This window comes from Polypterus senegalus, chromosome 6 (genome assembly GCF_016835505.1).
Source record: "Polypterus senegalus isolate Bchr_013 chromosome 6, ASM1683550v1, whole genome shotgun sequence".
NCBI classification, from domain to species: Eukaryota; Metazoa; Chordata; class Cladistia; order Polypteriformes; family Polypteridae; genus Polypterus; species Polypterus senegalus.
This window is the reverse complement of record NC_053159.1, coordinates 20,795,836-20,807,382: the sequence shown is the minus strand read 5'-3', so window position 1 is coordinate 20,807,382 and position 11,547 is coordinate 20,795,836. Positions and strand designations below refer to the sequence as shown.

General features: G+C 42.3%; 1 protein-coding gene across 1 annotated transcript in view; it reads left to right on the top strand.

Moving 5' to 3' along the window:
- The first annotated feature begins 8,850 nt into the window (after window positions 1–8,850).
- Window positions 8,851–11,547, top strand: part of ca6 (carbonic anhydrase VI) — a 43,629-nt gene continuing 40,932 nt past the window's right edge. Inside the window, exon 1 of the mRNA XM_039755530.1 lies at window positions 8,851–9,129. The gene's annotated coding sequence lies outside the window, so the exon portion shown is untranslated. The remainder of the gene's footprint in view (window positions 9,130–11,547) is intronic.

The window sequence follows — 11,547 nt, the reverse complement described above, 5'->3', positions numbered from 1 at the left end:
TTATAAATGCATATCGTGAGACACTGTCGTACAGAAAGCAACCTCAGCAGAAGATTTGGGGGTTTGCATTGACACCACATTCTCATCATCTAAGCATTGTGCAGAAGCTACTAAAATTCCAATAAAAGGTTGGGTTATAACATAAAAAAAACTATTGAATATAAATCATAGAAAGTTATGCTTAGACTGTATAATGTACTAGTGAGACCACATCTGGAATTTTGTGTGCAGTTCAGGTGACCATGCTACAAAAAAGAGAAAGAAGCTGAAGCTGTGCAGAGCAGAACAACCAGGTGCATCCCAGGACTAATGACACGTTCTGCTGTAACAGACTTAGAAAATAAAACCTGTTCTTTCTCAAGGAGAGGGAGCTGTGTGGGCACCTAATCCAGCTCTTCACAATTCTCAAAAGCATTGATAAAGTAGATCCTGCAGAGTTCTTCCATTTTAATGGTGAATCACGTACTCGAGGACACCAGCAGAAATTAATGGGAATATGTTTAGGACTGAAGCCAGGAAGCACTTCTTTATATAGAGCTGTGGGAATCTGAAACAAACTTCGGAGGCATGAAGTTGAAGTAGAAATCTTTAAGATGTATCTGGATGAGATGTTGGGTCACAATAGCTATTAGCTAAACAAACAAGTTTGATGGACTGAATGGTCTGCTCTCTTTTATGAGATTTCTTGTGCTCTTATGGCAAGTTAAATGATTTTTTTCAGGGTCAAATAGTAAGCCAATGCCTGGGAGTTTGGTGTTACTATCTACTCCTGTACCAGGTATGCTGTGTTATGTTTTTGTTCCTGCTCTCCTCTTTTTCCACTGATCAGTTTATTTGCTGCAGTTCTCTTCTATCTACTTTCTGTCTCGATTTCCAGACAGAGGCTTAGAAATGAGCATGGACAGCAGAAAAGGGGGATTAATAAGGCCTTCCTGTCTAAATAGTTTAACAACGGTGCTGAAATCAAGAATTATGTTTCAGATGACTGATTTCACTCAACCGTATGCCACTCATTAATTTTTTGTTTTTCAACTCTTGTTTTCAAGTCCAATATAGTAGTACATAGCAACATGGGATTTATGTACATATTGAATGTGGACCAAACTACTTCAAAAGCCATGGTGGATTAAGGAGAGGCAGATGGCATATTTTGAGAGTTGATTCATTTGCAGGCAGGCAGATAATACAGTTGTTATTAAACTGTGACATGGTACTTCTGAGACCCAGTGCAGACCTTGGGAACATTTATGGAAAAAGATTTAAAAAATTGCACCAACTGTGTATAATGTCCAGCTTTGTATATTATCGTGGGCCACTTTTATATTGGAACTGCATGGCAACCTGAGTAATTGTTAGAAAATCCCTTCTTGTTACATGCTGATTTGCTTTTAAGTGCCAACTGTTTTTTGTTTTTTTATTTACAATGAAATTGAAAGTTTATATGTAGAATGTGTAGTACCCTCTGTGAATCAATGTGAATCATATAACTATCCATCCATCCATTATCCAACCCGCTCTATCCTAACTACAGGGTCACGGGGGTCTGCTGGAGCCAATCCCAGCCAACACAGGGCGCAAGGCAGGAAACAAACCCAGGGCAGGGCGCACACACACACACACGGGACAATTTAGAATCGGCAATGCAGCTAACCTGCATGTCTTTGGACTGTGGGAGGAAACCGGAGTAATTGGAGGAAACTCCACGCAGGGAGGACCAGGGAAGCAAACCCGGGTCTCCTAACTGTGAGGCAGCAGCGCTACCACTGTGCCACCGTGCCACCCATCATATAACTAATGACATTGCTCAGGTGAAACGCAGTGGCACAGTGGTTAGCACTGCTGCCTTAAAACACTTGGTACAAGGTATGGATTCTGGTCTTTTCACTGTCTGCAGAGACAGGGCCTTCTCACTGTGTTTCAGTGGGTTTTCTCTTACACTCCACAAGCTTGTGTTTGATTAACTGTTGTTTCTAAGTTGCTTTAGTGTGTGTGATTAGGAGAGTAGTTTTTATTGTTCTATGTAATGATGTCCTGTTTAGGGTTGGTTCCTAGGACCACATGTTCTCAACTAGAATCTATGCATGGACCTTCTTGTTATCCAGCTCATCTGTCTATTCAGTGCTTCATCTCTGTTCAGTTGAGCTCATTATCGCTAACATCTGCTAGGTCTGTATACTGCCTTGTGGTGGTGATCGATGACCTGCTGTCCTTCACTGACCATGTTGCTGCAGTCTATCAGTCTTGTAGATTCACTCCGCACAACATCCGAAGGATCAGACCATATCTGCAGCACAAGGCTTTGGTCTTGACGCATCTGGACTACTGCAAGTCTCTCTTGTTCCTGAAGAGTTCCCTAGAATTATCTTTACAGAGTTATGTTGACCTCTTTTGTAAGTTGCTTTGGATAGAAGCGTCTCTAAGCAAGTAAATGTAAATGGAAGAATGTTCCTGATATTTGCACAATGCTGAATGGACACCATGAGGCTATATTCTTTCTTCTATTGGAATAAGCAGACGAAGACAATGGATGGGTGGATGCTATGTTGGTATTTTTGGTGGAACCAGATGCCAGCTTTTATCAGTGAATGGCAAGAATCTTGCCATGTTTTCTGACGACTGAACAGATTTTTAATGTTGGAAGCTGACATTCATGATAATTCTAAAACCAAATTAAACTATATTTAAATAAATATTATGAATCATTGTTTATAATTTATTATTTTTAATGTATTCTAGTAATAGGCTGGTGCCGTGTTAAACACAACTGCTTCAACAATAAAGCATTGTGTGTTCAGATTCTACACTTAGTTGCTGACTCTATGGAGCTTACGGATTTTTTCCATATCTGCCTAGCAATATGAAGATTAATTGTAGAATCAAAATTGGCCCTAAGTTAGTGAGTGTACTCAGTAATAGACTGGCACCCTGTCCAGAGATGGTTCCTGCTTTGCACAGGTGGCGCAGCGGTAGCGCCACTGCCTTGCAGTAAGGAGATTAGGGGTTTGTGTCCTGGGTCCTCTCTGTGTGGTAGTGCTTTGAGTAATGAGAAAAGCGTTATATAAATGTAACGAATTATTATTATTAATATTATCACAGCATGCTCCTGGGATGGATTTATGGCCTTTGAAATCCTGATTTGGATTAAGTGGATTTGGAAATGGCCAATGAGTAGGGACAAAATAGACTTATGTAGGTGGAAGCATGTACCTTGTGGAGTCTGTTTAATGCGTTTAACTTTTATTTTGCATGTTATTCTTGATTCTTATTATCTGATATAAGGAAGATGGTGCTGTATATTCTTAATTTTGGAGCACAAACAACAGGCACATAGTAAGCTTTCTGACGGTTACTTAAGTGGGTGAATTTGTGTCCAAACAGCAATTCCCAGTAGCACGGCTTAGCATTTACTCTAAATAAACATTACATATAAATTACAGGTAAGGTAAAGGTTATTGACACTCAACAGTTAGTTTACGCCACACCTAATAAATGACACACCCGATGAAGACTACACAGGCAAAATGTTTTGTATCTTACCCTCTTTTCTTTTCAACATAGACATAACCTTTACCTTTTTCTTTTCCAGATTCCCACTGACACAAGCCTTCACTAATTCTTTAGAAATTGCTGGTCAAACAGAATCTTTAAGAAAAGTTTTCATTTCTCCTGCTGACTAAAATGACGTGACAGCAGTACTAGTTAAACACTGAGTTATTAGGTAAAGTGAAGCCCTCAGTCTACATGCAAAACTTAAAAGCTGTGAATACAATATGGGACATGGATGCATAAAGTCATATTTAGCACTTAATTGGGAACCCTATATCCATTCAGCCATCCCTTTTCAAACTTGTATTTTTAATTATAGGATTATAAGGGACTGACCTTTAACCTGACGGCAACGGATACACACATAAACAACAACTAACTGCATATTCTTACAATTAATGTTTCTGTAATGGGATGTGTGGTTCTTTATGGAGCCATTGCTTGACAAAGAACCATTTTATTCTGGGATGGGCTTTTTGTATATGAAATGTACTGTTTGGGCTTTGAAAAGTTTCCTGATATGTGGATAAAAGAGAAATCTTTAATGTATAGTAGGCTCCTGACATTCTTCAGCTACTAGCTTCTTGCATTGTACCTTGAGAGTTGTCACAGTACTCTGTGCAAGAATAAAGTATTTTGTACTATTGTATTGTAATTCTGAGGTGGCCATGATAGATTGGTCATTTAGCTCTGTGAAGGAGATTACTTGTTTTTTTGTATTTACCCCATTTATTGACACTTACCTGGAAGGGGGTCTCTCTCTGAAGTGCCTTTCTCAAGATTTATTTCATCTGGTTCTTATCTTCTTAGAGAGTCAAGGCCCATTAAAGCCCAATAAGGCCCATTGCTTGTGTGATTTTGGGTTTACAGTATACAAAAGCTAAATTGTTGTTATTTTTGTACGGACAGATCAAGAAAACTTGAACTTGGTCTGTGCTATTGTATGCAGCAAGAGCCCTTTTAAAACCACAAGCCCATTGGTAATTCACAAATCTGTTATCTTCTATTAATGGTTACTTCTGGAACCTGTTACTGATCTAAAAAAATAAAACTTCTTTACGGAACATTCATATAGATGGATCATTTGGAAACCATAAATAGTTCCTCTGTCACTCTGAAGAACCACTTTGTCACCCTTTTTAAGAGTGTAAATGGGCTCTTGGAACCCTAAGAATCATTGGATATCTGTTGTGAACAACTGGGGGCACCGATGAGCGCCCAAACCCCAGATATACAAGTCTCAGCACAACTCCAGGTTCCAATGTAAGTATTTTAATTCAAACTTCAAAGTCTACTATAACAATCAACACAGCCAGAAACAAACTTTGATTAGTTGTTTCTTTCTCTTACTGACTCTCTTTTCTCTCTTCTTCTTCCCTCCCGTGTGTATTGCCTACGGCCTCCCGACTCTGTCTCATTTTGGGTGTGGCAGTGGGCTCCTTTTAAGCTGGACTCAGGAATACCCCCTGTGGGACATCATGGCTTGTTGGAAGCACTTCCGGGTCATCTGGAATCCAGGACTGACCTCCCCTAGCAGCGCCCTCTATTGTTCCCCAAGGATCCCTACAGGGCTGTACATTCAAACTCCAATTCCCATGCAACCCTGTGGGTGTCTAAACTGGAACCATTGGTGAGGAACACTGCCACCTATTTATTTGGGGGATAAACTGCTAACAGGTTCTAGCTGTCCTCAGTCCATTAGTCTTTCCAGTATCTCAGTCATGATGGAAATTATAAGGCATCCCAGCCGGGTAATATCTGTAACCAGGCCATCCTTCCATTATGGTTTCCTGGCTGGGCAAGAAATCCTCCTTCATCCTGGCCGGGATGCTGTCTGTCCTCCTGTGCACTTACACTTGTGTACATTTTTCCATTATTGTACTGTATTTGGAATTGGAGTGGTAGTATAGTGCCCTGCGGTGGGTTGGCGCCCTGCCCGGGGTTTGTTCCTGCCTCGCGCCCTGTGTTAGCTGGGATTGGCTCCAGCAGACCTCTGTGACCCTGTGTTAGGATATAGCGGGTTGGACAACGACTGACTGACTGACTGACTGACTGACTGGTGATATAGTGATTAGAGAGTCATCATCAAACTGCTGGAAATATACAGTATATGATGCATGAAACAGCACAATAGCTGAATGAATTAATAATTTATTCCAAACCTTCAGCTCAACAAAGCACTCCAAGCTTTAAAACAATACAATTTCTTCAATAGCATGGCTCAGTGCTTGTATTATACAGGATACATTAGACTACCTTAGAAGGCCATGAGCTAAAATGGCAACTTCAAATGCCCACAACAGACATTACTGGTTCACTGAGCAACATTCTTTTGGAAATGTTAATAACTTTCCCATGGCATAAATCAGCTGATGAGTTTGAGGGGCATTCATTACTCAAAGGTCTCAGTGTTGTCAATGAAGGTAGTAAAAAGAGAGGATCAGCCATCACAATACTAATTGGGTGCTATGCACATGCAAAGCATTGTGCTCCAGTTATAAGAGGCAAATGATCTGGGAAGGAAGGGTCTGGCAATGTTCAGATTATGTTACTAGGATTAGATTACCTTTTCTTTGAAATTGACTCTTCAGCTGCATTTTATTGCTTCTCTGGAGGTTTGTATATTGAGCCAATGTCAGTTTACTATGAACAGATGTATTCTTTAATTCAGAGTAAAATGATAGTGTATGATATAGTGCAATAGAGGGAAATTAAAGCAAATTAAAAAGTCAGGAATTATTATAGATTATTATAGACACAAGGCATGGCAGGCAAGACTCAAACAACCCTGTAAGACTGAAAAGCTATTGCTGCGCCATTAACCTCCCTTGTCATGTACAGTGCATTCGGAAAGTATTCACAGCACATCACTTTTTCCACATTTTGTTATGTTGCAGCCTTATTCCAAAATAGATTAAATTCATTTTTTCCTCAGAATTCTACACACAACACCCCCATAATGACAGCGTGAAAAAAGTTTACTTGAGGTTTTTGCTAATTTATTTTGCCTTGTGTGAGGTGTGACCATGCTCTCCTCATACTGGTTTCTCTAATGACTTCAGTTTCTTCATAAATGTATGTGAGTGATCGGAGTGTTGGACCTGCGTCAATTGGCTCTGTGTAGGCCTGGGATCTGCAGGGAGGAATTACTGAAATTATAATCAACAGATTGACTTGTAAGTGTGATTTCACTATGGGACATAAAGCAATCTACACATTTTTACATTATGTTGGTGACACAGTTGTAGTGCTGCTGTCTTGCAACAAGAAGACCAGGATTTGCATCCCAGGTGTTCCCTGAATGTAGTTTGCATGGTCTCTCTGAGTCTTCGTAGGTTATCTCTTGTTTCCTTAGAAAAAGGTGTGCAGGTTGGGTGAATTGGTGTTGCTAAACTGGCCCCTGCTGATGTGGGAGACCTTCTGTGACAAAACTCTGAAGGTTGCTGTGGTTTGGGTTGGTGTTGCCAGTATTCCCAGAAGGAGGTATTTAATCTCCCAGGGCTCCCTGGATATTATTGAGAGGAGTTGCAGCATATGACTTGATGGCAATTCCGATCTGTACCGGGAACCGAGAAGGACAGCTACAAGGGCTTTGAGGGCAGATAAGGATGTGTTTGAGGAATCTGTGAGCAAGTGACATGCCATCTATGGTCTAGTGACCCATGTCCTGTTTACAGAGGAATCAAAGCATTACGCACATCTGAATATGGGCAGGTAATTGAATGGCCCTTATGGATGACGCAGCAGTTGTGATCCGCTGGGCTGGCTACTTTGAGCAGCTGTTTAAAGCTGATCCTCCGGCTAGGACGTTGGACATCTCTGTGTTCACAGTTCTTGAGGCTGATCCTCCAATTAGATGTGAACTACCCAGTCTCACTGAGATTGCATAGGGTGTGAACCAGCTAAGAGTAGGGAAGGCTGCAGGGATCTGTGGTATCTGGGGTGAACTTCTTCAGGCTGGTGTTAAGGCTGTTCTCTTGGGATTGCAAGCAATCTTTGCTTCCATCTGAGAGACAGGTGTCATCCCAACTGACTGGAAAACGGGACCTGTTCTTATCTGGAAAAAGAAAGGTGATCGCCTATATTGTGGCAAATACAGGGGGATAACACACATCAGTAAGATCTGTGATCAACTGCTGACCTACCAGGAAGTAGAGCAGTCTGGTTTTATACCTAAGAAGTCTACCATCAACCGTATCCTGGCAGTGAGTGGAAACACAAATATCAGCAGTTTCTTTGCAGCCTTTGTTGATTTTCATAAAGCATTTGACTCACTTGGTCAAGCTGCATTGTGGGGCATCCTGAGACTTCATGGGATGACCCCAAAGTTGCTGGATATCATGACCAGCCAGCCTGTACACTGGTACTGTGAGTGCTATACAGAGTGGAGGCAGAACCTCTGCGTTTTTCCCAGTTGATTCTGAGGTCCCCCAGGGGTCTGTTCTTGCTGCTTTCCTGTTCAATGCTTGCATGGACTGGGTGTTGGACAGGGCCATGGGGTCCAGCAGCTGTGGGGAATCTGTTGGTGAAGAAAGATTCACGGATCTTGACTTTGCCGATGATGCTGTGATCTTGACGGAGTCAATGGAGACACTGATCAGGGCTCTTGAGAGACGGAGACAGGAGTCTGAGTTTCTGGGTTTGTGAGTGTCCTGGATAGAAACCAAGATCCACGCCTTTAATGACCTCTTGGGCACAGCCATCAGCAGTGTGTCTGTCTGTGGAGAGAGTGTCGACCTTGTCTAGAGGTTTGCGTACCTTGGCAGTGACATTCATGTCTCTGGCGACTCTTCCTATGAAGTCAGTAAACGGATTGAGAGAGCATGGGGGAGTCATGAGGTCACTGGAAAGAAGTGTGTGGCGCTCCTGATATCTCTGTAAAAGGACGAAGGTCCAAGCCTTTAGAGTCCTGCTGCTTCCTGTTTGCGAGACATGGACGCTATCAAGTGACCTGAGATGAAGACTGGACTCCTTCGGTACTGTGTCTCTTTGGAGAATCTTTGGGTACCGCTGGTTTGATTTTGTGTCATTGCACACACAGTTGTCACCTGTAAATGAGCTGCAGAAATGCATGTTCTTGTGGGTTCCTTGCTGCAGGCAGAGTGTTTATAAAGGTGAATAACTTTATTTTAGAGAATGGAATTTGAACCTTGTAATGACCCGTAGAGAAGGGTAAAGTCTAGTATTGATTTCTGTGCAAGCCCTGATTGTGAAATAACACTGATTTCAGGTTTGTTTGATGTTTTTGCCAGGGGGGACTAAATTATATGCAAAACCTGCTGCCTACGCTCAGCCCACCTCTCCTGCTGGTGGTCCTAGCAGTACTGCAGCAAATGTACCTATGCAGCACATCTGCTTTTGAAACGCATGGCACTTATTATTGGGGGACAAAATTCATTGACTGTGTTTGTTTCACTCATTAGCGACGTGCCAGCACCCATTTCTTCACAGGGTTCTCCAGTCCCCCTAACCCCTTGATTGTTTATCAGGCGTCATTCCCTCGCAGTACTTAATGCTTCGTGGGATATCCCAGCACCCATCTTCACAGGGGACTCAATTGCAAGATTATTGAGATTTATAAAGGTAAGTTACTCAGTTTATATTTAAATGTTATGCACTACGGTAGAAGCTTGTTATTTTTTTAGTTTCATTCGTTCGTTGGCAGCACTGTACGTCAGTGGTTCTCAACCTGTGGGGTGGGCCCCCCTAAGGGGCGCGAAGTAACAAAAAGGGGGGCGTGAAGATGTGAAAAAAAGAAAACAAGAATCAAAAATGTGAAAAAAACATCTGCTGAAACCAAAACAAATTAACTTAAACTACATTCTGATACTAGAACAGTAAATATAGAGTTAGATAAATGTCGATAAAAGTTAAATAGATATAATAAAATGTGCATCTACATTTCAAAAAAATTAAAACTGTTATGAAAACTCGGGTCGCAAATACTTAAAGGTTGAGAAATGCTACTGTAGGTGGTTCAAAAACGATAAATTTGACTTCTTCATCTTTAAATGTGATATTACTTTTGCGGGGTGTGCAAATATAAATGAAGCAGTTTCTATGGGTGTGGAGCATAGCAAAGGCTGGGAACCACTGGTTTAGAAGATGGATGGTAAAATATTTAGTTATAAGGAAAGCAACGTGAAAACAAAATTTTGTAATTTGACTGTGGAGCCACTCATTAATGCTTTGGCCGATCTGCTGCCTCACAGTTCCTGAATCCTGGGTGTCTGTCTGTGTGAAGCCTGCACATTCTCCAACACGTGTGAATTGGATTAAATGTATAATATAATGGAGGAAGGTTTTGCTCAATTTTATTTTCCTGATGTCTGCAATCATGGATATCAGTAATTCAAAAGAAGTTGGATGAAGTGTGGCAGAAAATAAAGCACAGTCGGTGGGTGGAAAGCGATCGCTTACGAATGGTGTAAAGCTGGCCTTGTTTAAGATAAGACCTCTTCAGAGCTCTTTTTGCACAAGTGTCTTACTTTCCACCTAACTAATTGACGATTGGGTTTACCTTATCACTCATTACCATATCAAGTACTTTAGTGAGATACTGTACATTATGCCAGGTGTATGGTGAGGAGTGGAGGTATGAAAATATGTTTCTAATTTATCACAGCAAGAAGTGACATCCTGTAAACAGCTTTTCATTCGTACATAAGTAACAGATGAAGAAACTGCCTGAGGTATTTCCACACATCATTGATAAAATTTTAGAAAGAAGTGTAACATTGACTGCGCATTGCACCAGATAATATAGAAATGCTTCTCTATCCAACATGGCTGCAACCCAATGTATTTCTGAAATATAATGAGTACTGCAATGTTTATAGCCAAAGTAGCAGAAGTTGTATAGTCATGCATACAAAATGGCTGCTATTTGGTGTGTGGCACGCGGCTGGGGGTGGTACCCAGCTGGTACGCCCAGGAGGACCGGAGGAGGGCTTGTGCCACCTCCAGACCACGAGGGGGCGACCGCCCTGGTTATGTTGGGGGCCATGGGTAGATGGCTTGGAAGCCCAACCCTGTAGGGGTCCGTGGTCACCGCCAGGGGGGTCCCCAATGCCTTGGGAGCCCTGGACCTCAGCACTTCCGCCACACCAGGAAGTGCTGGGCGGGAAGAGGATCAGGGACACCCGGAGGGCTTCCGGCTACACAGCTGGTGCTTCCGCCACACGGGGGTGTGTCGGCGGAGGCTCCTTAGGAAGCACCTGGAGCCCATCCGGGGGTGCATAAAAGGGGCAGCTTCCCTCCATTCGATGGCGAGAGTCAGGTGGAAGTGGACAGAGCTCGGAGGAGAGGAATGGAGGTAGTCTGAAGACGGAAAAGGCATTGTTGTGCAGCCAGGACTGAAAGGGGTGATTGGTGCTGAGGCACTGGGTTTTGTGCACTCTAAATAGGACTGTAAATAATTGTGTGTGGTGAACCGACATGTCTGCCTGTCTGTGTCCGGGCTGTACTGCACAGATGAAATAGGTAACAAACAAAATTTACACATGTCCCTCCGTCCATTTTGTGCACTTGCTTTGTTTAGCTCAGGGCATTGTGCAGCAGGAGCTCACCCTAATTGTTTAGATTAGAATTATCACTTAGTGGGATGGTAGTCCATCAGAGAACACACACCATCAGCCTTCCAGAGAACATGGTCACCATGCTGTAAAAGAGACACAGCAGCACTTCAAGATGTGCAAAGGAGAACAACCAGGTGCATCCAAGAACTTAAAGGCATGTCAAACTCCGACAGATCTCGAGCAGAAGAGACTGCATGAGGAACTAACCCAGGGCATCAACATCCGCAAAGGCCTGAATGAAGTTAATGCAGCAAATTTCATGTACTCAAGGACACCAATGGACATTAAGAGGAAGTGCATTTAGGACTGAAGCCCCTCTTCTTCAGGTATTGGGACAGTTGAGCTGTTAGCTAAAGAAAAGAGTTTGATGGTCTGAATGGTCTCCTCTCATTTGTCACATTTCCTATGGTCTTATGTTCTTAGT